Here is a 25592-nt window from a genome sequence, read left to right on the forward strand (position 1 = left end):
CTGTAAAGAAAGAAGGACAGTAGAGTCATAATGGGGTAACCTGCATGTGGTACTGGACCAGGACACAGATAAGTTTTTTTGAGCAGTGCAGTGATTATAAGAAGCATCAGAAAGATCTAAGTCAGTGGAAATATAGGGCTACGTTAGTGGGGCATTGGAGGAAGAAGTGGGGAAGGAGGAAAGAGGTGACTTTTTAAAAAGATTAATTTAAACTGGTAGGCAGATTAGACAGGTATCTGGTGGACTGCAACATGGCAGGTGGGTAGAGAAAGCAAAAACTACTGAAAAAAAGTATTCCTGGAATTCAGAAACAAACAGTACACTGAAATGCACAACATAGAACAATGCATGGCCACATGCAAAGTGGAGCCAAGTCAGAGCCACAGCACAACTGTGCTAGGCTATGAAATGTCACAGCCAGCATAGTATGCAAATGAGCATATAATGAGATGGAAATGAGCAACATTCTTAAATTGAAGGTTGCAGTGAATGTAAATGAAGGTAAACAATATGCCAGTGCAAATCACAAAAATATAAATTTAGCACAATGACACGACTGCCAGAGCTGCTATTAGCAGTAAAATTCTGGCATTTTGAGACAGAGACCATGGAAAACTGTTAGAGGTAGCTTCTGCTTTAACAAATATGTATATACACAAGGCTGTTCTTGCAACTGGTAGCCACAGTTTGCACCATGTCACTTGTGTCACCAATTCATCTGTCCATGCCTAACATTTCATCCTCACCATGACACAGGAGTAGTGGACTGCTACTGTGTGGACAGAGGCATCATACAGGAGTTTGTTGAGTCGTACTACCCTTGTTTGCAGGCTAATGGGATGTATGGAGTATCCATCCCTGTAGACAATAAGATATATGTAGCTTTGGAATACTGGCTACAGGGACATTGCAGTGACCAAAGGGACACAGCGGGTGTATCACAGGCATATTCTTCAAGGATACTATGCCAGTTTCTGAATGCCATGCTACAGCACATGGAGGGACATATGTAGTTCTCACACACCACAGTGGAGAGACAAGCAATACCTTATGGGCATTTTATGAAATAGTCCATTTCTATAAGGTACTGGGAGTCACTGACTGCCCCTATACTGCCTTCAGTGGGTACATCAGCTGTAATGGATTCCATTCTAGTAACGTTCCAGTGGATTTCAATGCACAGGGTATAATATACAGTGGGTCAGTGCATCACCCAGGTAATGCCTACAATTCCCACATCTGGCACATGCCCGACATACATCAGCGATTTGTGTGGGGTGATCTCTTACAGGTCATATTACTGGTAATGCCAGATATACCCTGGAGCCAGCATTAATGACACCAATAGGAAACCCACAGATCATGGTAGAGAATGCATAGATCACTATGTCCCTGTCACAGACCAGAGAAATTGCTGTGTTTGCACTGATGAAGGCCCACTTCTACTATCTAGATGTCTCTGGTGGTGCTCTGCAGTACTATCATGAGACATGAAATAAAATATTTGCTGTGTGTGCAATATTACACAACATGTTACTATGAAAATAAATCTTACAGGGAGTGTATATATATTAGGAAAGAAGATGTCCCAGTATTAGCGGTGAAGAACACACCTGTTGAAGAGCTAGCCGTATGGGGTGAACTTGCAAGGAAGAGTCAGGCACAGAATCCCATGGTACGAGCTAAGAGACAGCATCTGGTTTATAACTATGGGCTAGATTAAACATAACATACAACAGTAGCAATGGCGCATACAATAGTAAAACCAAGTTATGCTATGCCATGCACTACAGGTGGTATCAGTACAAGCACCCTCTCTGCATCTGCATCCATGTTGTCCTGTAGTGCCATCAACACTGGTTGAAGATGTGGACATGGTGGCTCTACAGGACCTATAGTGTGCCTAAGTCCTCTCATGGTGGGCTCCCCTACCAAAAGTGGAGGGGAACTTGCCATGAGAATGTTGATAGCCATGATGGGTGGTTGCATAGATTCATCTGCAGTCTACAGATTTCCAATGTTGGCTTTCAGATATGCTATATAAATGGGCCTGGCCCACCCACAGGTTATGAGTCCTATATTGATGGCTGCCAAATCACATGCAGACTATATACCACAGCAATCAGATCTGCTATCACTACATTGAAATCTGCCTGTTCCTGTACAGTAGTCCTGCACATACACAGTGTCTTGGCTATGGAGACACTCAGTTATGGAGAGGGGTGGTACGTGTAGCATTGTTGGCTACCATTATGCTAACCCCTACTCCCATTTAACAGAGGTGGCAGCAGTAAAGGATGTTTCTGCTACAGGAGAATGTGGCACACCCTGTGCTGATGTTGTAGCCAGCTCCTGTCCTACCATGGCATCCTGAGAATGTCAGGTGGTTTGAACAGACACAGGTCAATGGAAGGATGAAGGGATATGGCCATCACACTACTGGCGTCTACCATTGCCACCATGATGCCTGACTGCACTGTGAATTGACAGCCATCATCACAGGACTCTGATAGGTACCCAACATAAAGCATACCAATATCCACATTGTAGGACCAGGCATACCAATATCCACATTGGAGGACCCTAACACTGAAGCACCTGTAAAAACACATTAACACCCTTGTGAATGCATCCATCTCAAATACTTGCAACCCAGTGAAGGTATAGCCACATAGGGTCTATATCAGAACATCGAAGTATTAAAACTTTGAATGTTCTGATATCGAACACTATTCAGCAAATGCTAAGAATAGCAAAGCTGCAGAACAGCGAATTCTTTCCTCGGGAAAAAATTCAGTTGGCCGTTTCTGTGACTTCGCTATTCTAAGTGCTGTGGTGGAAAGTTACGGGCTGGGTTCAGGTAAGTGTGCGATTGTACGTTAGGGTTAGGGGCAGGTTAAGTGAGTTAGGGTTAGGGTGCGGGTTAGGCATGTGTGCGATAGTGACAGACTTTAGGGTTGGGGCAGTTTAAGTGAGTTAGGGTTAGGGCGTGGGTTAGGTGAGTGTGCGATAGTAATGGACCTTAGGGTTAGGGCTTGGGTTAAGGTAAGTGGGTAGATAGTAGTGTATGTTTAGTTTAGTGTAGCGTTAGATGTAGGAATTTAAGTGTATGCGTGTGTGGTTGCTGTTTGTTTGATGTGCTTGCATTGTGTGTATGTCTTTCGGAGCAGCGAATTTTTTTCCATGGGAAAAAATTTGCTGTTCTGAATGTTCGATATTTTCATGTTTAGATGTTTTGGGGCCGATTAAATAGCGTTCACTATTTTCATCTTTCGATAACGTGATATAAACACATCCACATAACAGAATGGCACACAAAATCTAAAGTCAAACATACCTTGTGCAGAATGACACTGTTGCTCTGCTCCTGACATGCCTTTAACACATAATAGCCATGCTCATTAGTTGTAAGGGCATGAGAGAGGCAAATTGTATGGCTTGTTCTACATGTTAGGTAATGCTCACCTGGAACATCTCCAACTAGCACCTGAGGTGCTTCATGCAGTTCTTCTCCAATGTCAAGTCCTCCACTGGGAATAAGTAAGTTGCCATGCCTCCAGGAGAGAAGGCGACAGCACTTGGTGAGTACCTGTATGCCTTACCTCAAATACACAGGTGTCAAACCCATCTGAAGGGAAAGCTACTGTAGAAGTGATTATTCAAACACTTATTGTTATTGTAAGTTTACTTACACAGCTGTAACATATTCATCATTTGATCACTGCTGCAGTAGCCTTAGCTGTAGGGGTAGACTACCATAGCTTATACTGACTGGGAGGAGGAAGGATGAGGGTCTAGGAGTCCCTTGAAAATGGTCCTAACAAAGCCTGCCCTAGATGTGGAGAAGGAATTGGGTTTGTAATGCTTTGTAAATTTATGTACAGAGGACTAAGTTGCTGCTTCTAGAATATTTCTAGAATCCAACTGTTTCCAAAAAGCCACAGATGAAGCCAAGGCCCTGGTACCGTGAGCTTGCCCCTGCCTGGTATTGCTAATACAAAGCATTCCATTGAATCTATATCTGCTACATTATCAGACAACTTAAAATATTGACAGTGCAATGATACTAAAGCTGATAATTCTTTCTTCTTCTACTTTTTTTCCTAGCTGGTGGCCAGTGGAGGTGATCAGCCCCATAGTCGGTAAGCTACTGTGGGTGCTACCGGATTCCAGGCTTCCTTCATGATACCTTTCCATGCTGTTCAGTCTATGGTAAAGTTTCTGGCCTCCTGTAGGTTGAATTACCAGTTTCTCAGGACCACTTCAACCTATTTAGCCCACATCGTCTTTGGTGCAGATTTGTGAACTCTCCAGTTCATGGGGTGCTCTCTCCATAATTGTCTGTATGGCAAGCAGCGTGTGTCCATCCTGCACACATGTCCAAACCAGTGCAGCTTTCTCTGTTCTGGATCTGTTCACTGATTGTTCGCTGCTGATTACATCTGGTCCAAATGCTCTCATTTCTAATGCAGTCACAAAGCGAGACAGCCAAGATTTCATGCAGGCATTACATTTGGAAAACCTTAAGCTTATTCAGGTTTGGCTTGAGGAGGATCCACATTTCTGATCCATAAAGGAGAATTAGGAAGATCTGTGCCCAGAAAAGGTGAATCTTGGTGGTGATAGAGATATTTGTACTCTTCCATTGATACCACTTGAGCGATGCAAATCCTGGCTTGTCCAATCCTACTATGGATTTCAGCTGTTGATGCCACCTTCTTCTTCTGTACCAGCAAAACCAGACCCATCAGTTGCCGTCACTTTGGTCTTGTCCATGTTTATCTGTAAGCCATATGATTGGGCGATGTGGGCAATATTGTAGAGGATATCTGTGGCCTCAGCATCATCAGTGTGTGCAAAAATGGCACTGTCATCGATGGACATCAGGTCAGTCACAGAATGGGCTTCATCATACTGGACTCTGCTCCTGCTGTCAAATATTCTCCTCATGATGGTGTCCGCCGCTATGTTGAACAATAATGGAGAGACCACATCACCTTGATGGATCCCAGTCTGGATTTTAAGCTCTTCAGACAGTTCATTCTGAATGTCCATCTGGCTGGATGAGCCATTCTACACTGTTTGAAGCAGTCTTATGATTTTCTTTGGTAAGTGCTCGGTCTCCAATGTCTTCCATGGAGCAAGTCAGTGGATGCAGTCACATGTGCACTTGAAATCAATAAAGACGATAACTGTGCTTTGTCCACACTGGATTCTTCCCTCCATTAGCTGATGGATGGTGAAGATTTGATCAAAGCGTCCTCTGTTTGGTCTGAATCCAACCTGTTGTTCCCTGCTGGTTTGCTTGAATATTTCTGCAGCCTGGATTGTACGATCTTCATAAAGACTTTGCAGATGAAGGAGAGCAGGCTGATGCTGCAGTAGTTATTGCATTCACTGTTGCCTCCCCCTTCTTGCACATGGGTACAGTGATGGCTTTCTTCCATATGGATGGTATTTATTCTGTAACCCATAGCAGCTCAATCAGCGAGTGGAGTTAGTGGAGCAGGATATCGCCCCCAGCCTTGATTGCTTCCAGAATGACCTGATCTACTCCTGGTGCCTTTCCATTTCTCAGTGTTCTGATAGCTGATTTCACCTCTTTGACTGTTGGCATTGCATTGGTCATTGGGGCCTCAGGAACATTAATTGGTGGAGGATAGACCATTGGTCCATGATGTGGGTCATGGCTGTAATGGTCTTGAAAGAATAACCTCCAGTGTTTCAGGCATTCACAAGGTAAGTGCAAGACTCCCATCTGCTTTCTGTTGTTGTCACTGGTGGGTTTGGTTTTCCCACTCAATCATTTGAGGGCGATGTACAGAATGTGGTACTCGTGGCTGGATGCCGCCTCCTCAAGATCAGCTGCTAGATGGCTCCAATATGCTTCCCTTTCTGCTATCAGCCTCTGATGAACTTCTCAACTGAGATGCTGTTATTTTTGTAGTTGAACAGTTTTGCCTGCTTTCGTTGGGCTATGAGATCCAGGCACTTACCAGATATCTATGGCTGCGTTCAATGCCAGATGGGTGGGCATAGTGATTCCATGATGGAGTTTGATATCTGATTCTCTGCCTTGTCCACGTCCTCTATTTGAGTCAATGTTACAAGCTGGTTTGACAGTGCAATCTGGAATTCCTGTTTGTGGGCGGGGCCATTACTTGCTTCCAGTCCAGCCTGGCTGGTGCAGGTGACTTGTGCTTTGCACTATGTAAATGAAACTGCATCACATCATGGATGAAGTAATGATCAGAGCCACAGTTAGGTCCTTGCATAACATGGATATCCTTAAGTGATGACTGAAAGCAGGAGTTGACCAGGATGTAGTCTAATATGGCTGAGGTCTCAGCAGATGGGTTTTGCCATGTGAGCTAGTGTTTGCAGGGATGCTGAAAATGGCTGTTTCTCACAAAGAGATCATTTGATGCAACAAAGGACAGAAGGCACAGGCAATTATCATTTATGTACCATGGCCAAATTTACTGACAGTTCCTTCCCAACATAACCTGTCTTCTCCATTGTGGAAGTTCAAGTCTCCCACCAAGATGATCATCTCAGTCTGTGGTATCAAATCCAGCATGTACTGGAGCTGGTTGTAGAAGTTATCCTTAGCTGGGTCTGGACTCATCTAGGTTGGTGTGTAGATGAATAGGTTTTATTTGACTTCAAAAAGCAAGTAATTAGACCGGTTTCAGCTCAAAGCTTTCCTCAGTAATACATGGAGTAATTGCAAGAAGTCCTTATATAGCTGAAAAATGTAGATTCATGACATCATTTCCTGTAATTAATTAAGCATAAAAATGTTATAGTAGTAAAAGGTCACAAATAATACATTATTGAAATATCATCCATCTGTAAATGAGTTTACTGTCTAAATATCAATATGACATAACTCTGTAGTAAAACAGAAAACAGAAAAAATCAAAGGAAAGAAAATAGTGATTTATACAATAAGGATGAAATTACTTACTGCAAAATCATAACTTGTCATTTAACCCTGGGGGAAAAAGTCCCCCTAGTTTAATAATCCACCTTCTCTCCTTTGTGTTAAGAATATCGTGCCATCCTGATTTGAAAGAGCGATCTCCCAAAATTCGATCAATAATAGTAAAGGTGAATCTTGCATTTGAATGTTTAGTTGTATGTTTATAAAGTGCATTGGTAATTCTGTGGTTTCTGATGTCCCCTAAGTGTTCTGAAATTCTAATACGGAACTGCCTTGATGTCTGGCCAATGTAAAAGGCCTGACATGTACAGGTGGCTAAATAGATTATCCAATCTGAACTACAATTTCCGAAGAAATTGATGTCATATACCTGACCTGTGTTTTTACTAGTGAAACTCGTAGTTTTGAAAATGTAATTGCAAAAGCTGCAATGGCCACAGGGGAAATTCCCAATGAGCTTATCTCCAGTAAGTGTCCTTTGTGTATAATTGTCCTGCTTAGTTTTTGATGTTTTTTTGTAATGAGAGAAATGGGAACATAAGGATTTACCCTTTCTGTAGGAGAAGTAACAACGTTCTCCTAAATAGTTTTCTAAAAGGGGGTGCGAGTTAAGTATATTCCAGTGGTTATTGACAATATTAATAAGATTTCTACTGTTACGGCCATAGGTGGTAACCAATCTGCATACATTGGAGTCCCCAGTTTTCTTACTTTTTTTGTATTCCAATAGAGAGTCTCTGGGTATGGAGTCACAGGTTTGGACCGCTGAGTTAATGATTTGTGATGAGTATCCTCTGGACAAAAATCTGTTGGTTAAGTCCTGTTGATATTTGGTGAGGTCTTCCTGCGCGGAACATATTCTTCTTATTCTCATGAATTGGGATTTTGGAATATTTTTGGTAATATGTTTCGGATGGAAACTGTTGGCATGTAAGAGAGTATTGTACTGGGGAAATTTCCTGTAGACAGATGTTTGCAGTGTGTTATCAATCTGTCTTTTCAAATGGACATCCAAGAAATGAATTTCATTGAGATGATGTTCTTCAGTGAATTCAATCCCCCAAATGTTGCCATTTAAATATTCCAAAAATTCCCCAAGATATTCATGGCTTCCTTTCCAAACCAACCAACAATCGTCCAGGTATCTCCTCCATATGTCTATTTCCAGTAAGTATATGTTGTGCATTGGATCATAAATGATTGTTTCCTCTATGTATCCCATAAACAGATCTGCGGAGATGGGCGCGAAGGAGGCTCCCATGGCTGTTCCTTGTAATTGCCAATAGCAATCCTGCTGGAAATAGAATACATTTTTGGTCAAAATATGTTCCGCCATACATAATATTAGTGTGTTCATTCCTGGTGGATATAAATTTGCTTTGTATAGCCAAAATTCCAATGCCATTAAGCCAGCCCAATGAGGGATACTGGTATATAGAGAGGATACGTCCAAAGTGCACATAAGCCAGTCCGAGTCCAGCTGTGTATCAGTGACAATCTTCAAGAATTCCGTGGTATCCTGTATTCTAGCACGAATGAATTTCAATAATGGTTTTAACTTTTCAGTAAGAAAGGCCGAAAGAGGTTCAGTTAGTGAGCCAATGCCTGATACAATTGGTCTACCCGGTGGTTGTTCCAAAGATTTGTGAATCTTTGGTAGAAGATATAGATATTGTTTGGCAGGATCTTTAACTGTCAGATGTTTCTTTGTTTTCTCTGAGATTATACCATTCTCTACTGCCTCTTTGAGAAATAAAGTAATTTCAGTTTGAAAACCAGATGTTGGATCAATATCCATCTTCATATAGTGGTGGTGATTAGATAGTTGTCTATTAGCTTCACTCAGATAATAATCATTATCCATAACCACAACCGCACCCCCTTTATCTGCTGGAATAATAACAATATCAGTGTTGTTTTTAAGTTGTGTAAGCGCCAACTGTTCCTGTTTGGAAAGATTGTTGTGCATAATGTCTGTGGAGCTGTAATGAAAATGTAAATCTTTGATAACAGCCTGTTGGAACACAGAAACATGTTTGTCCATTGGGGGTGTAAAGGAGGATTTATGAAATTTGAAGTCAGTTGATCTTTGAGTGTCATTATGTGGGTCCTGCTGTTGAAAAAATATTTTTAGGTTAATCTTTCTGCAAAATTCTAGGATGTCAGATACAAAAGTGCTCTCATCAATAAAGAAACCTGGGATAAAACCGAGTCCTTTATTCAATAGTGCATGTTGTTCGTCAGTTAAAACATGTTTGGAAATATTAAGTACATTCGTATAATGTAGTCCAAAAGTGAGGAGTGCACCAGGCTGCAAATAAATCTCACCAAATCTTCCACAGACTGTCCTTTATTAAGACAAACAGGTATAAAAATAGACAGGTAAGCTTTGCGTTGGTGTAACGCTTCTTCAGACCTTTAAAGATGTATGAATAATGCATCCCTTTATATACCATAGTACATTGCACCTTAATTGATTAAAGACCACAAGGTGTAATTGATGTAGTTAATGATGCTTACAAATTCAAACAAGTCTGAGTATAAATGTCTTACTAAATTCTACAAAGCTTATGAAAGCACATATAGTAAACTTGTGAAAACACACATAAATAGACTCATGAGTTAAAACACATATGTTAAAACATATATTAAAACATATATTAAAAACATGTATATTGAATACATAATATAAATGTGTAGAATTCAGTGGTTCAAGGGTCTACTGGCTAGAAAGGGTTTGAGGATATCTTATCATTGAGCCCATAAAATGGGCTTGTAGCCTAAGAATCCATTTGTTCTCTATCCCTTCTGTGTGGCTTTTAATGTTACCTAGCCTATTAGTTCTTGTTAAAGTCTCAAGGACCATGAATTTAAAACAATGTGAAGATCCTTTATCTAAAACATGTCGTGCTAGGGCATTTGTTGTATTCTGTTTATCAATTGCATAGATGTGTTCTCTTATTGCTCACGTAATGTCCTATTGGTTTTACCAACATAAAAAGTGTACATTGTTGGCATTGGCGAGGTATATAACATCTCTAGTTTTACAACATGCATATCCCTTGAGCGAATATTCACGTCCTGTGTGTGGATGTATGAATTTATCAGTTGCAGCTATATATTTGCATTGCTTACAACTTAAACATGCAAAGGTTCCTGTCTTATGTGAAAAGTATTGACCTTGTTAAGATTTTCATAACATAGTCTCCTATCTAGGGACTTCATGTTTCTATAAGATATTGTTGGTCTAGTATCAACTAAGTCTTTTATTTTCTCATCCATCAAGAGTAATTTCCAATTGTCTCCTATAACCTGCCTTACTTGATTATTGATATTAGTATAAGGAATAATCAGTCTGTTTACTGCTGGGGATTGGTTTTGATGTTCAACCCATCATTATCATCTACTCTCCTTAAAACGGAGTGCCCTTACCTACTCTGTGAATATCCCCATGAATTAGTGCTTCATGTACTTCTGTCTCTTTATAGCCCTTTCTAAAAAATTCTTTTTAAGTATAGTCTTCTGTTTATTAAAGGTAGACTCTTGAGTGGTTAATCTAGAGGCCCGTAACATTTGATTCTTGGGAATGTTTTTGTGTATATGTTTGGGATGCATGCTGCTGCGGTGCAGTAAGTTGTTTTTCCAACATGTCTTCCTAAATAACTCAGTGTCTATGCCATGGGTTCCCTTAGTTAGCTTAACATCCAAAATACAATCTCCAAAACAGAGTAGCTGCATTCAAAATTCAGAAAATCAGTAGTGGCATTCAAGTATCTAACAAAGTCTGTTAGTAATGTAACTGATCCCCATAGAATACACACATCGTCAACAAATCTACTATAATGTTTTAAGTGTTGACAGTATAAAGCATGATTAAATACATAAGTGTCTTCCCATTGTGCCAACACCAAATTGGCATAGGTGTTGGCACAAGGGGTCCCCATGGCTACCCCTTGGTTTGCAAAAATACTTATTGTCATAGAGCAGAACATTGTTCTCAAGAACTAATTCTAGGAGGCTCATCCATTTCATAACATCTGTATTAGCTATGTCATGTGCCAAAAGGAACTGACGCATATTCAATACCAACATCATTTGGTATTGATGTAAATAATGATGTCACATCAAGTGTTACAAGAATGTCATCACTTGAAAGCAACTGTAATCTGTTTAAGTCAGATAATTTCTCTAAAACTGTTGCGTGTCCTTAAAATATAATTAGTGTTGGTCACAATCGGTTTGAACATCTTGTCCAAATAGATGGAAAGTGGTTCTGTGAGCCATCCTTTGCTAGATACAATGGGTCTCAAATGGGGATTATCTCTGTTTTATGCACTTTAGGGAGACCCTAAAGTAGGAACCAAAGGATTCTCTACCGTAAAATAAACATAGAGTTCCTTGTCTATAGTTTTACATAATAACATATCGTATAGCGTACTATGTACTTCCCTAATTAAATTATTGAGTGCATTCCAGTCAGGAGTGTATGTATCTTTGTCCATCAACATTTCTTGCATTTTATTGGTGTATATGTTCTTATCCATAATGACAATGGCCCTTTATCAGCCTTGCGTATAATGATGTCATTGTTACTCTGTAAACTAACAATAGCTTCCTCTCATGCAACGTCAGATTGTGAAACTCGGTTTCAATTTATTATTATTATACAAAGTAAATAAATCACTTTCATGCCTTCTCAAAGGTTTCCAAGAGGATGAGGCTGTGGTATAAAACAGACGGTTTCTTAAAATTAAAATTACTGGATGCTGTAGAATCAACATTCAAATCATTATGTCCATACATTAACTTCAACCCTAAATTTCTGGTGAACAATTTAATGTCCACCAGTATGTCGACAAAGTCTGTTGAACAAGAGGGGATAAAGCTTAACCCCTTGTTCAATAATGAAGTTTCATGAAGATTTAGTTCATACCTTGAGATGTTAATAATCAGGTCATGCTGGTAAAGTTCATCATTTTCTTCTGGTATGGGACAAATTCCTCCGTGTTCTTTCTCTTCCTGTTGAAGGGTGACAAAGTTCTTCTCTTCTTCAACAGGAAGAGAAAGAACACGGAGGAATTTGTCCCATACCAGAAGAAAATGATGAACTTTACCAGCATGACCTGATTATTAACATCTCAAGGTATGAACTAAATCTTCATGAAACTTCATTATTGAACAAGGGGTTGCTTTATCCCTCTTGTTCAACAGACTTTGACATACTGGTGGACATTAAATTGTTCACCAGAAATTTAGGGTTGAAGTTAATGTATGGACATAATGATTTGAATGTTGATTCTACAGCATCCAGTAATTTTAATTTTAAGAAACCGCCTGTTTTTATACCACAGCCTCATCCTCTTGGAAGCCTTTGAGAAGGCATGAAAGTGATTTATTTACTTTGTATAATAATAATAAATTGAAACCGAGTTTCACAATCTGACGTTGCATGAGAGGGAAGCTATTGTTAGTTTACAGAGTAACAATGACATCATTATACTAAGCTAAAGGGGCCATTGTCATTATGGATAAGAACATATACACCAATAAAATGCAAGAAATGTTGATGGACAAAGATACATACACTCCTTGACTGGAATGCACTCAATAATTTAATTAGGGAAGTACATAGCACGCTATACGATATGTTATTATGTAAAACTATAGACAAGGAACTCTATGTTTATGTTACGGTAGAGAATCCTTTGGTTCCTACTTTTAGGGGTCTCCCTAAAGTGCATAAAAACAGAGATAATCCCCATTTGAGACCCATTGTATCTAGCAAAGGATGGCTCACAGAACCACTTTCCATCTATTTGGACAAGATGTTCAAACCGATTGTGACCAACACTAATTATATTTTAAGGACACGCACAGTTTTAGAGAAATTATCTGACTTAAACAGATTACAGTTGCTTTCAAGTGATGACATTCTTGTAACACTTGATGTGACATCATTATTTACATCAATACCAAATGATGTTGGTATTGAATATGTGCCAGTTCCTTTTGGCACATGACATAGCTAATACAGATGTTATGAAATGGATGAGCCTCCTAGAATTAGTTCTTGAGAACAATGTTCTGCTCTATGACAATAAGTATTTTTGCAAACCAAGGGGTAGCCATGGACCCCTTGTGCCAACACCTATGCCAATTTGGTGTTGGCACAATGGGAAGACACTTATGTATTTAATCATGCTTTATACTGTCAACACTTAAAACATTATAGTAGATTTGTTGACGATGTGTATTGTATGGGGGATCAGTTACATTACTAACAGACTTTGTTAGATACTTGAATGCCACTACTGATTTTCTGAATTTTGAATGCAGCTACTCTGTTTTGGAGATTGTATTTTTGGATGTTAAGCTAACTAAGGGAACCCATGGCATAGACACTGAGTTATTTAGGAAGACATGTTGAAAACAACTTACTGCACCGCAGCAGCATGCATCCCAAACATATACACAAAAACATTCCCAAGAATCAAATGTTACGGCCTCTAGATTAACCACTCAAGAGTCTACCTTTAATAAACAGAAGACTATACTTAAAAGAATTTTTAGAAAGGGGCTATAAAGAGACAGAAGTACATGAAGCACTAATTCATGGGGATATTCACAGAGTAGGTAAGGGCACTGCTTTTAAGGAGAGTAGATGATAATGATGGGTTGAACATCAAAACCAATCCCCAGCAGTAAACAGACTGATTATTCCTTATACTAATATCAATAATCAAGTAAGGCAGGTTATAGGAGACAATTGAAATTACTCTGATGGATGAGAAAATAAAAGACTTAGTTGATACTAGACCAACAATATCTTATAGAAACATGAAGTCCCTAGATAGGAGACTATGTTATGAAAATCTTAACAAGGTCAATACTTTTTCACATAAGACAGGAACCTTTGCATGTTTAAGTTGTAAGCAATGCAAATATATAGCTGCAACTGATAAATTCATACATCCACACACAGGACGTGAATATTCGTTCAAGGGATATGCATGTTGTAAAACTAGAGATGTTATATACCTCAATGCCAACAATGTACACTTTTTATGTTGGTAAAACCAATAGGACATTACGTGAGCGAATAAGAGAACACATCTATGCAATTGATAAACAGAATACAACAAATGCCCTAGCACGACATGTTTTAGATAAAGGATCTTCACATTGTTTTAAATTCATGGTCCTTGAGACTTTAACAAGAACTAATAGGCTAGGTAACATTAAAAGCCACACAGAAGGGATAGAGAACAAATGGATTCTTAGGCTACAAGCCCATTTTATGGGCTCAATGATAAGATATCCTCAAACCCTTTCTAGCCAGTAGACCCTTGAACCACTGAATTCTACACATTTATATTATGTATTCAATATACATGTTTTAATATATGTTTTAATATATGTTTTAACATATGTGTTTTAACTCATGAGTCTATTTATGTGTGTTTTCACAAGTTTACTATATGTGCTTTCATAAGCTTTGTAGAATTTAGTAAGACATTTATACTCAGACTTGTTTGAATTTGTAAGCATCATTAACTACATCAATTACACCTTGTGGTCTTTAATCAATTAAGGTGCAATGTACTATGGTATATAAAGGGATGCATTATTCATACATCTTTAAAGGTCTGAAGAAGCGTTACACCAACGCGAAAGCGCTTACCTGTCTATTTTTATACCTGTTTGTCTTAATAAAGGACAGTCTGTGGAAGATTTGGTGAGATTTATTTGCAGCCTGGTGCACTCCTCACTTTTGGACTACATTTTGATATTTTTTCGTTTTGAGGGTGCTTTGCTTGTCAGGTAACTTTGTTTTTACCTACATTCGTATAATGTTTATTTACTTTATCACTGACATGAAAAGTTCTTCCAAACTTGTGACCCCTATGTTTTCTTCCGGCTCTATGTTTCTTACCCCTAAAGGGTGTTGTGATGTTCTACCCCTTTTGGCATTTGGAGAGTCCCCAATTATGGATATGTCTGTATCTGTAGTGGAGGATTCCTCCCCAGATGTAATGTAATTTATACCAGTTTTCTTAAGAATAGACCTAGGTCTTTTTTTCCGATTGAAGGGCACATTCCTGGTGCCTTTGGCAAACCTGACACCCTTTTGTGATTCGAATTGTCTTCCCTTTTGGTAGTCTTCTTTGTCCCGGGCAAATTTGTGTAATTTCTTACTTTTTAAACTATTCTCCAAAGTGGAGGCCTCCTTGGCTAGTTTGTTCAAACAATCCTGAAAATTACTAGTCCCCTCATGCTGTTTGAGTTAGTGGCAAGTTTTTTCAACCTGCTCTATATTATTCTTAATAATTCTCTCATAATAGGATGACAATATGTTGACCCTAGCCATCGCCGCTTCTTGTTGCGCTATTTGCCACTCTTTAATTAGAGTCTCATCTGGATTAGCCACAAGTGGTTGTATTTTGCATCTCAAACCCCTTGGGGTTATGTTTTGTATTTGGTAGGCTTTGAATAATTTGTGATGCCAGATATTAGTTCTCAATGCCTTAATTTGTTTTCCAAGCTTGTGGAAAGAATTTTCGCAACCGTCAACTGGATCAGTCCTGTTCAGATCATGGGTTTCATTTTGGTCAATGCCAATCCCAAAAATTTTTAAATCGTCCTTATCGGAGCACAGGCCTAATAATAGTTTTTCTAGATCCATGACAATTGGTTGCAGTAGCTTTATCCACAATAGGCTGAGAATATAAATTAGAATTTAAAGCACTAAGGTTGTTAAAACAAGCCAGCCAAGGAGAGATTAATGATTGATCGAAAGCAATTCAAATCACAGAAGGGCGCAGGCTAGAATGAAATAGGAGGAAAACATATAATTTCTAATAAACTAGGGGGACTTTTTCCCCCAGGGTTAAATGACAAGTTATGATTTTGCAGTAAGTAATTTAATCCTTATTGTATAAATCACTATTTTCTTTCCTTTGATTTTTTCTGTTTTCTGTTTTACTACAGAGTTATGTCATATTGATATTTAGACAGTAAACTCATTTACAGATGGATGATATTTCAATAATGTATTATTTGTGACCTTTTACTACTATAACATTTTTATGCTTAATTAATTACAGGAAATGATGTCATGAATCTACATTTTTCAGCTATATAAGGACTTCTTGCAATTACTCCATGTATTACTGAGGAAAGCTTTGAGCTGAAACCGGTCTAATTACTTGCTTTTTGAAGTCAAATAAAACCTATTTGTCTGACTCTCCGAGGTGCTGGCATTTTTCTGGTTTGGGACTAACATACTCGCTTGCCTGGCACCAGCCTAACTTGCTAGCTACATCCTTACATTATGGTGTGTAGATGAACAGAATGTAGGTCTTGATGGTACCATCGAAGACGGTTCAAGTCTCCCACCAAGATGATCATCTCAGTCTGTGGTATCAAATCCAGCATGTACTGGAGCTGGTTGTAGAAGTTATCCTTGGCTGGATCTGGACTCATCTAGGTTGGTGTGTAGATGGACAGAATGTAGGTCTTGATGGTACCATCGAAGACAAGACTCTGCCAGGTGGCCCGATATTGTTTTGAAAGTGATTATGTTTCTTGCAACCTGGCTATCCACCATAAAACCTGACACCAGCTTCTCACTTCTCACTGCCAGAGTAGTACAGCATCATCATTTCATCAGCTGTAGGTGGCTGGATGATCAATGTTCCAGATCCAGTGCGTCATAACTCTGACACTACAGAGACTGAGATTTTGTATTTCATGAGTTCCTTGGCAATGATTTCCTTTTGGCAAACTTGGTGGCCAGTTCGAATGTTCAAAGTGGCAATACGGGTTTCCAACTTTGGTGTAATGAATTTCCTAGTAGAGTAGCCTACTTCTGACCAGCACCCTGGGCCCCCAGTGCCAGTGTATTGGCTACCGCAGATGCGGTAGCATGAACAAATTAATTTGTTTGAATTTCCATGTGGATTCTTGCCTGGTTTTCCAGTTCTGGTCACTGTGGCAGGGTGACCACCCTTCTACTTTTGCTGCCAGGCTTGGGACCGTTCTTGGCAGAGTTTGCAGCTAGACTTGGGACTGTGTTTGGTGGAGTTTGCAGCTGGGCTTGGGACCATCATTGCTGGAGTTAGCTGATAATTCATGGAAAATATGTGTATTGCAAAGAGACAGTCATTTTGTTATTCAAACTAGTAAAAAATGTAAGTAAGACGCTACTTATCGTATCAATCATTTTGTTATTCAGCTCCATAGTCCTATAAATAAGTAAAGACAACTTTATGTGGAAACAATACAGTAGTTAAATCTGTTGGTGAACATAAAGCCAAAATTCTCTTACAGAAGGTGATATGGAATACCTAAGCATATCTGAGCATTTAATCAAACAGGCAAAAAGTTAAATAAGACACAGTAGCCATCTTTTCTCTACCTTCTGCCAACATGAGTTCCTTATTAGAGAATAACTTAACCCTAGAAACTAAGATATATAGCAGGTATCTCTGTGATTTAAATGTTATTATAGATCCATTTTCTTTATAAAATATATAAGAGATGCCTCCAATGAAACTCAAAAAGTTTGCACTGTAACTTCTAATGGATGGCACCTAAGGATTTTGATAGAAACAAATTATATCCTCACATTTCAGACAGATGTTTATGTTTCTGGAACATGAGTTACTAAAAAAGTGTAATTGACAAACTCTTCAGCATAACCTATTTTTATAACGGTAGTATTCTTTAGGTTTTAGGTTTAAAAGTGGATTTTATAAGTTACAGTAAACATAGTGTCTATTACATTTGTAATATTTTGTAAAATGACTTACAGTCTCTCAGCAATCACTCAAGTTACACACATACTATCAGCAATATTTTTTTATTTCACCTAAGAGCTTTTGTATGAGACTAAGCAGTTCTGTCTGTGCTACTTGGTAGTCAAGATATTTAGAAAAATATGACATTTATGGAAATATAAATAAATATTGTACGAACAACAATTAATATTACTTTACTTGCACTAGACAGAAGTTAAATATCAATACAGCTGTATTTGCCATTATGTACGTTTTAAGATGAAATATTTCAGAACTTTGTATGTAGCCCTGGTTTTGGAAATATTAATGCAAATATGAACAAGCAATATTTGACACCTGCAAGAGCACCCGGAGGCATCACTCGCCTTTATGACTTAAATTTTACACACAAAAACATAATACATCTGTATTAGTTTTGCCGTTAGAGAAGCTATAGAAAGTGAGGTAAGACATACACGTACTCGTCAAGTGCTATCTCCTTTACTTATCCTTTCTTAGAGTATTTGCTTTATGTTGTCAATGTACTACATAATATTTTCATAGGAATAAACTGGAAGTTAAAATACAGTAATTTTATGAAACAAATTTTAAGGATAGTGGGCCTAGAGTTGAAATCTTGTAGCAAGGAAGGAAACGACAGATTTGTATATGAACATACAGGACTTGGCATAAGGCTTTATTTCTCAGAAATTAAACACTCTGAACATTGAAGTTTTTTAATGAGTGTGTACTATAAAATGTATAACACAACCTTATTTCAAAGCATTTCTGATGCAACTAATTTGCATTAATTTTTGCACTCTAAAGATTATTTACAACTGCACTAAATATGATGCGGAGAATTTGTGATTCAGCATACAGATATGCTGAAATACATCAGTTTAGCTACTTTCATATACAAAAACAAAGGCATATTATTATATAGCACATGCATTTATATATATATATCTATACACATATATATATATATATATATATATATATATATATATATATATATATATATATATATATATAAAGAGATAGAGAGACAGAGGTGGAAAAATACTTCTCCGCAGACTGCTTCTTGCTTGTTATACTGAACATTTTCTGATATATATATATATATATATATATATATATATATATCTATATATATATATATATATATATATAAAGAGATTATATTTTAATTAAATCTGTATGATTTTGAGTACAGCTGTCACTCAACAAATGCAGCAACTTACTAGCCATCCTGTTGCTCTAACAGTCTTACACCCAGTTTGTGTCACTGGTAAAGTGCAGTTGTGTAAGTAAATTTACCATAACAGTATCTGTTCTAATAGATCACTATTGCAGTAGTTTAACCTATTTGGTCCCATCTTTTGACAAATGGGCAGCTTTTTAAAGCTTAAGGGCTCCCTCCATGCACTCTAACTGTTAGGAGTTTGAGCAGAGTTCCATATATTAAGACAGTTAGAGCGCCAAAATCTGCAGAGGTGTCTTACCTCAAGAAAGGAGGCAATCGCCTTGAAAACAAAAAAAAAATAAAAAAAAAAAAACAAGTATCATGAAACATAACACAATAGCAACTTTTTACATAAGGGTATATAAATACACATCCTGGCAATACAGAACAAAAAACTCCAAACAAAAGGGTTGGAGTGTGCTGGAGACAGAATAGAGCTACTGCAATAGTGATTTATTACAATATATACTCTTATGGTATGTTTGCTTACACAGCTGTACAATGTTCAACATTAGATCACTGTTGTCACAGCCTAAGCTTTTTGGGTAGATAAATATAGCTTAGAAACCAAAAAGGGGGGAGGAAGTCAATTAAGAATCCAGGACCCGCTGTAGAATTCTTCTTATTTTTTTTTCTTTTGGCTGTTCCCAATAGGGGTCGCCACAGTGGATCATCTGTTTCCATTTCTTCCTGTCTTCTGCATATTGCTCTGTCACACCAACCACCTGCATGTCCTCTCACTACATCCATAAACCATATCTTGGTCCTTCCTCTTTTCCTCTTACCTGGCAGCTTCATCCTTAGCATCCTTTTCCCAAAATGCCCAGCATCCCTCCTCAGCACATGTTCAAACCAATGCAATCTCACCTCTCTGGCTTTGTCTCCAAACTGTCCAACCTGAGCTGACCCTCTAATATACTGATTCCTAATCCTGTCCATCCTCAGCATACCCAGTGCAAATCTTAACATCTTTAACTCTGCCAAGTCCAGGTCTGACTCTTGCCTTTTTGTCAGTGCCACCGTCTTCAACCCATATAACATAACTGGCCTCACTACTCCCTTGTAGACCTTCCCTTTCACTCTTACTGGTACTCGTCTATCACAAATCAAACCTGACACTCTTCTCCACCTGCTCCACCCTGCCTGTACTCTCTTCTTCACCTGTCTTCCACACTCACCATTACCCTGAACTGTTGATCCCAAGTATTTAAACTCATCCACTTTCACCAACTCTACTCCCTGCATCCTCACCATTCCTCTATCCTCCCTCTCATTCACACACATATATGCTGTCTTAGTCCTGCTGACCTTCATTCCTCTCCTCTCTAGAGCATATCTCCACCTCTCCAAGGTCTCCTCAACCTGTTCCCTACTCTCACTACAGATCACAATTTCATCTGCAAACATCATAGTTCACGGGGACTCCTGTCTGATCTCATCTGTCAACCTGTCCATCACTATTGCAAATAAGAAAGGGCTCAGAGCAGATCCTTGATGTAATCCCACCTCCACCTTAAATGCATCCATCACTCCCACAGCAGACCTCACCACTATTACACTACCCTCGTACATATCCTGTACCACTCTCACATAATTCTCTGCCACCCCTGACTTCCTCATACAATACCACTATAGAGGAGCCCCTGTAGAATAATTCTAGCAAATCCTATTCTGGACTCGAAAAAGGAATCCAGTTTGCAGTGCTTCATAATAGTATGTACAGAGGAGCACATTGCTGTGTCTAGAATAGCTCTAGACTTCACCCCTTTCCAGAAAGCCACAGAATAAATTAAAGCCCTAGTCTAATAGGCCCTAAACCTCCCTGGAAATGCCTTGTTATGGTTAGAATAGCAAAAATAAATACCACAAGATAACCGCTAAAAGTGTCTTCTCTAAACCTAGTTGTTCTTTCACCTTAGCGTCATAGGAGACAAACAGCTGATTAGCTTTCTTGCAGGATGGAATTTTGTCTACACAGTGTCTGAGCTGCATGCAGACATGCAGAGCATGAAGAATTTTTTCTCCCTTTTTTTGGGGTTCAGGAAAAAAAGACAGGGGGATTAATATACTGTCTCAAGGTAAACTCTGAGACCACTTGACATATAAAAAGATTAATTCTCAAAGAAACCCTGTCCTTGTGGAAAAAAGGAATGGTTGACTGACCATAAGACCTTGTAATTCAGATACTCTTCTAGCAGAAGTCAGAGCAATTATTAAAACTTTTTTCCATGTTAAGAAACTCAAATCCACCTGATGAACTGGTTTGAATGGAAACACAGTAAGATTTTCAAGCACAAATTTAAGATCCCAAAAGGTGCTACCTGATTTCTAGGTTGTTTGATATATTTAACACCTCTTTCAAAAAACTGTTTGACTTGATGACATGTACAAAGTGGGGTCCAAGAGCAGACAAACAAAAATTGTGCACTAATGAACTTTGGTAGAGGAGTAAGGAAGGCCAAAGGACAGTAATTCACAAAAATAATAAAGAACCAGATGCAGACAGGCCTTAAAAGAGTCCAGGTTCTTGTAATAATGCCAATTAGAAAATATTTTTTGTCTTGCACATATATTATTTACTAGAAACAGTTTTTTAGCTTACTTTAGTACCTGTTGTACGTCCTCAAAATAAGTGCCTAAAATAAATCAGAATTCTGTCATCCAGGAAGTGAACTGAAGAGTTTTTAGGATGAGGTTTATACAGCAATCCCTGCCTTATGAGACTAAATCTACTCTGTGGGGAAACATTGGCCAGTTTCAAAAGATGGGAGAACCACTGCTGCCTAGGCCAAAAGGAAGTCATCACCATAATCTGTGGAGTATCCTTCTAGATCTTTAGAAGAGCCTTGCATATCAGTTGAAAGGGTAGAAACGCACACAGGAACATTCCCAAACATGGGAATGAGAAAGCATCTGTCTTCCAGGTCTGTCTGCAAGTAATCCTAGAGCAGAATTTCATTAGCAGTCTGTTCTGGCAGGAGGCAAACAGATCTGTTTGTGGTGTTCCCCACAGCTAGATTAATTCTCAGAAGACTCCAGGATGTAGTTTCCATTTTTGAGGGTCCATCCTGGTCCAACTTAGCTTGTCTGCTACAAAGGTTTGCTCTGATGAAATATATAAAGCCTGTAGAGTCAAACTGTGCTGTTTTGCAGCAAGTATGGAAATACGTGAATGAGATGAAGAAAAAGAGTGGTTTGGGCCCCAAACCCTTCAGAGCTTTCATGTCAACTGAGATAGGGAGGCTAGACCCCTGAAAAGGTCAATGGTAGGAATGCAAAAAATAAAAGTACACACCCTCACAACAAAAATATACAAAAATTAGAGGGATGGAGGGAGGCAGCAGCTACTGTAGAAATGATCATTAAAAACCTACTATTATTGTAGGTTTACTTACACAGCTGTCTATATTCATCATTTGATCATTACCACAGTAGCCTTAAATGTAGGGGGGGACTACCATAGCTTACACTAATTGGGAGGAGGAAGGACAGAGTCTAAGAGTCCCTCGAAAATGGTCCTATCAAAGCCTGCCCTAGACCTGGAGAAGGAATCAGGTTTGTAGCGCTTTGTAAAAGTATGTACAGGGGACTAAGTTGCTGCTTCTATATTTCTAGAATCCAACCCTTTCCAAAATGCCACAGATGAAGCCAAGGCCCTGGTAGAGTGAGCCTTGACCCTGCCTGGAATTGTCTTATTGAGATGGGTATAAGGCTCTGGTAGACTAAGCCTTGCCCTGCCTGGAATTGCCTTATTGAGATGGGTATAAGGCCCTGGTAGAGTGAGCCTTGACCCTGCCTGGAATTGCCTTATTGAGATGGGTATAAGGCCGTGGTAGAGTGAGGCTTGACCCTCCTGGATTTGCCTTATTGAGATGTGTATAAGGCTCTGGTAGAGGGGATCCAGTATCTGTCTGCCTGGGACAACATGATCGACAAACCACGATACTTTGTCAGAGATGGTCTGCACCTGTCGCCCCTGGGATTCAGGTTACTGACTAAGGCTTTTGCCAAACCTATAGTGCCTTTTTAGGCAAAGTTCAAAGGACAAAACCACCACCATAACAGGTACAAGCATGCAAAATCTGAAGGTAATGCTACTCAATGCTAGAAGTCTAGACCTCAAAATGCACTCTCTCGAGGCACTCCTAAAAATGGAGAACATCGATATCTGTCCAGTAACTGAGACCTGGTAAAAGGCTCCATAGAGCAACCCTGCAATACCAGGCTACAACTCTTACCACACTTTTCGGCCACCAAACCAGGACCGAAACACTAAAGATGGAGGAGTGTCAATATTCACCAAGGATATTCACACCACCAGGCTAGTTGCCCAACACAATGCATCTGAAATTCTCCAGGTGCAACTAACACTAGGTAAGACTGCAATCCAAAGTGTAGCTTGCTACAGATCCCCCACCATACCCCAAGATTTTCACTACACCTTTCTAAACATACTGGAAAATATTAAGATAGAACCAAACACCCTAATAATGGGTGATTTTAACTACCCTGCCATTAACTGGGAAAACTACTCATGTACCAACACCTTTGCCCAGTGGTTCTTGGAATTCATAAATTCCAACTCCCTGGATCAACTAATCAATAGTCCCACCAGGGGCTCCAATATCCTAGACCTGGTCATTACCAACATGGGAAATTGATGCTCCACACCTATGGTCACCCCCTCGTTAGTCAGGTCTGACCATAAGCTAATCACTCTTAACATCCACATCCCACCCCCACCCCCCAGTAAGGAAACCTCCATAAAAAACTTCTCCAAAGCCAATGTCATGCTACTCAAGTCAGAAGTGACAAACTTCATGACACCCATGCAGACAGGAGCTGAATGTTCAACTGCTGAATCCTACACTAAGGCACTGTACGAGCACATCCACTCATGCATGAATCGTGCCATCCCAAACAGAACCAAGATGCTGTCATCCAAAAAAAGGAAACCAATCTGGTGGTCCCCTGCCATAAACAAACTTTACAACAAAAGGAAGAAACTGTTGCAGAAAAGAAGAAAATCCCAGGATGTAAAAAACTCCCTTACCAGCCTCAGTAAGAAACTGAGATCCCTCATAAAATCCTCCAAAGCTAGTTACGAAAATAAAATTGCCAAAGATTCCAAAGACAACCACAAGGCATTCTGTAACTATGTCAAGAATCTAAATGGCAATGCTCAGATCTGCTCTGAGCTAAAACAGAATGGCATTAAATATACTGATCCCAAGGATATTGCCAATATCCTGGCAGATCGATTCAGTGCCAACTTCACCCCCCTCTCACCCCCTAAATGGACCATCTCTATACCGGAAGATTGCCAAATTCTGGTAATAACGGCCCCACAGGTAAAAAACACACTCTCCAAAGCTAAGAATACAGCATCCATGGGAACAGATGATATCCCAGGCTGTGTACTACATGAACTACAATATGAACTGGCACCTCACCTAAGTGTCATGCTTAATCATAGCCTCACCTCAGGTTTCGTGCTCACTGAGTGGCGCAGAGCTACAGTTATCCCACTCCACAAGGGGGGATCCACCTTGGATCCCAGAAACTACTGTCCCATCAGTCTGACAAGCCTTATCTGCAAGGCTATGGAGTGTCTTGTCATGGAACTTATAAACAAAGACAACATTGGCAACCTTCAAACACTGGACCCCACCCAGTTTGGGTTCGTGAAGGGCTGATCTTGTCTCCTGAACCTGATTGACTTCTTTGAATCAGTCTCCAGAGCCATGGACAAGGGTAAGGTGGTCCACACAGCCTATCTAGACCTTGCCAAGGTATTTGACACCATTCCCTTACTCTGGAATCATAGATAAACTTACTAAGCTGGGCATTAATCCCTACATCACCCAATGGGTTGCTAACTGGCTTGCTGATAGAACCCACACTGTAAAAGTAGCCAACTCCAAATCCAGCTCCAGACAAGTGACAAGTGGAGTACATTAGGGTTCAGTCCTGGGACCACTCTTGTTTGGCATCTACTTCTCTGAAGTACAGGCCAACACTAAGGGACTCTGGCTAACAAAGTTTGCAGATGACTGCAAACTGGGAGTCATTATTGAATCCCCAAAAGATGTGGATACACTACAAAAGGGCCTTACAGAAACAGATGCTTGGTGCCAGAGCCATGGGCTCAAGCTCAATGCCAAAAAATGTATAGTTATCCCCTTTGGGAAAAAACATGTATCCATGAATTACCATATAGGTGGCAGTACACTAAACACCGAAAGTGTCATAAGAGACTTAGGGACACAGGTGGACAGTGGTCTCACCTTCAATAACCACATCGCCACAACAGTCAGGAAATCCTTCTATGTGGCACACCTCATCACTAAGGGCTTTTCATCCAGAAAAAAGGAGGTCATTGTCCCACTGTACTCATCCCTCATCCCTCATTAGACCCATTATAGAATACAATGGCCCATTTGGTATGTACCTCTCAAGACATCTGCAATAACTGGAATGGCTGCAGAAATACCTCACTAAAAGAATCACAGGCCTAAAGCAGATGTCCTATGCTGACCGCCTCATGCTCCAGGGATCTAAACCTTGTCATCACAATAAACAAAACATGCTGGAGGGATAGGTTCCTGACCCGGAGACT

This window comes from Protopterus annectens, chromosome 7.part0, assembly GCF_019279795.1.
Source record: "Protopterus annectens isolate FY-2018-M chromosome 7.part0, PAN1.0, whole genome shotgun sequence".
Lineage (NCBI taxonomy): Eukaryota > Metazoa > Chordata > Ceratodontiformes > Protopteridae > Protopterus > Protopterus annectens.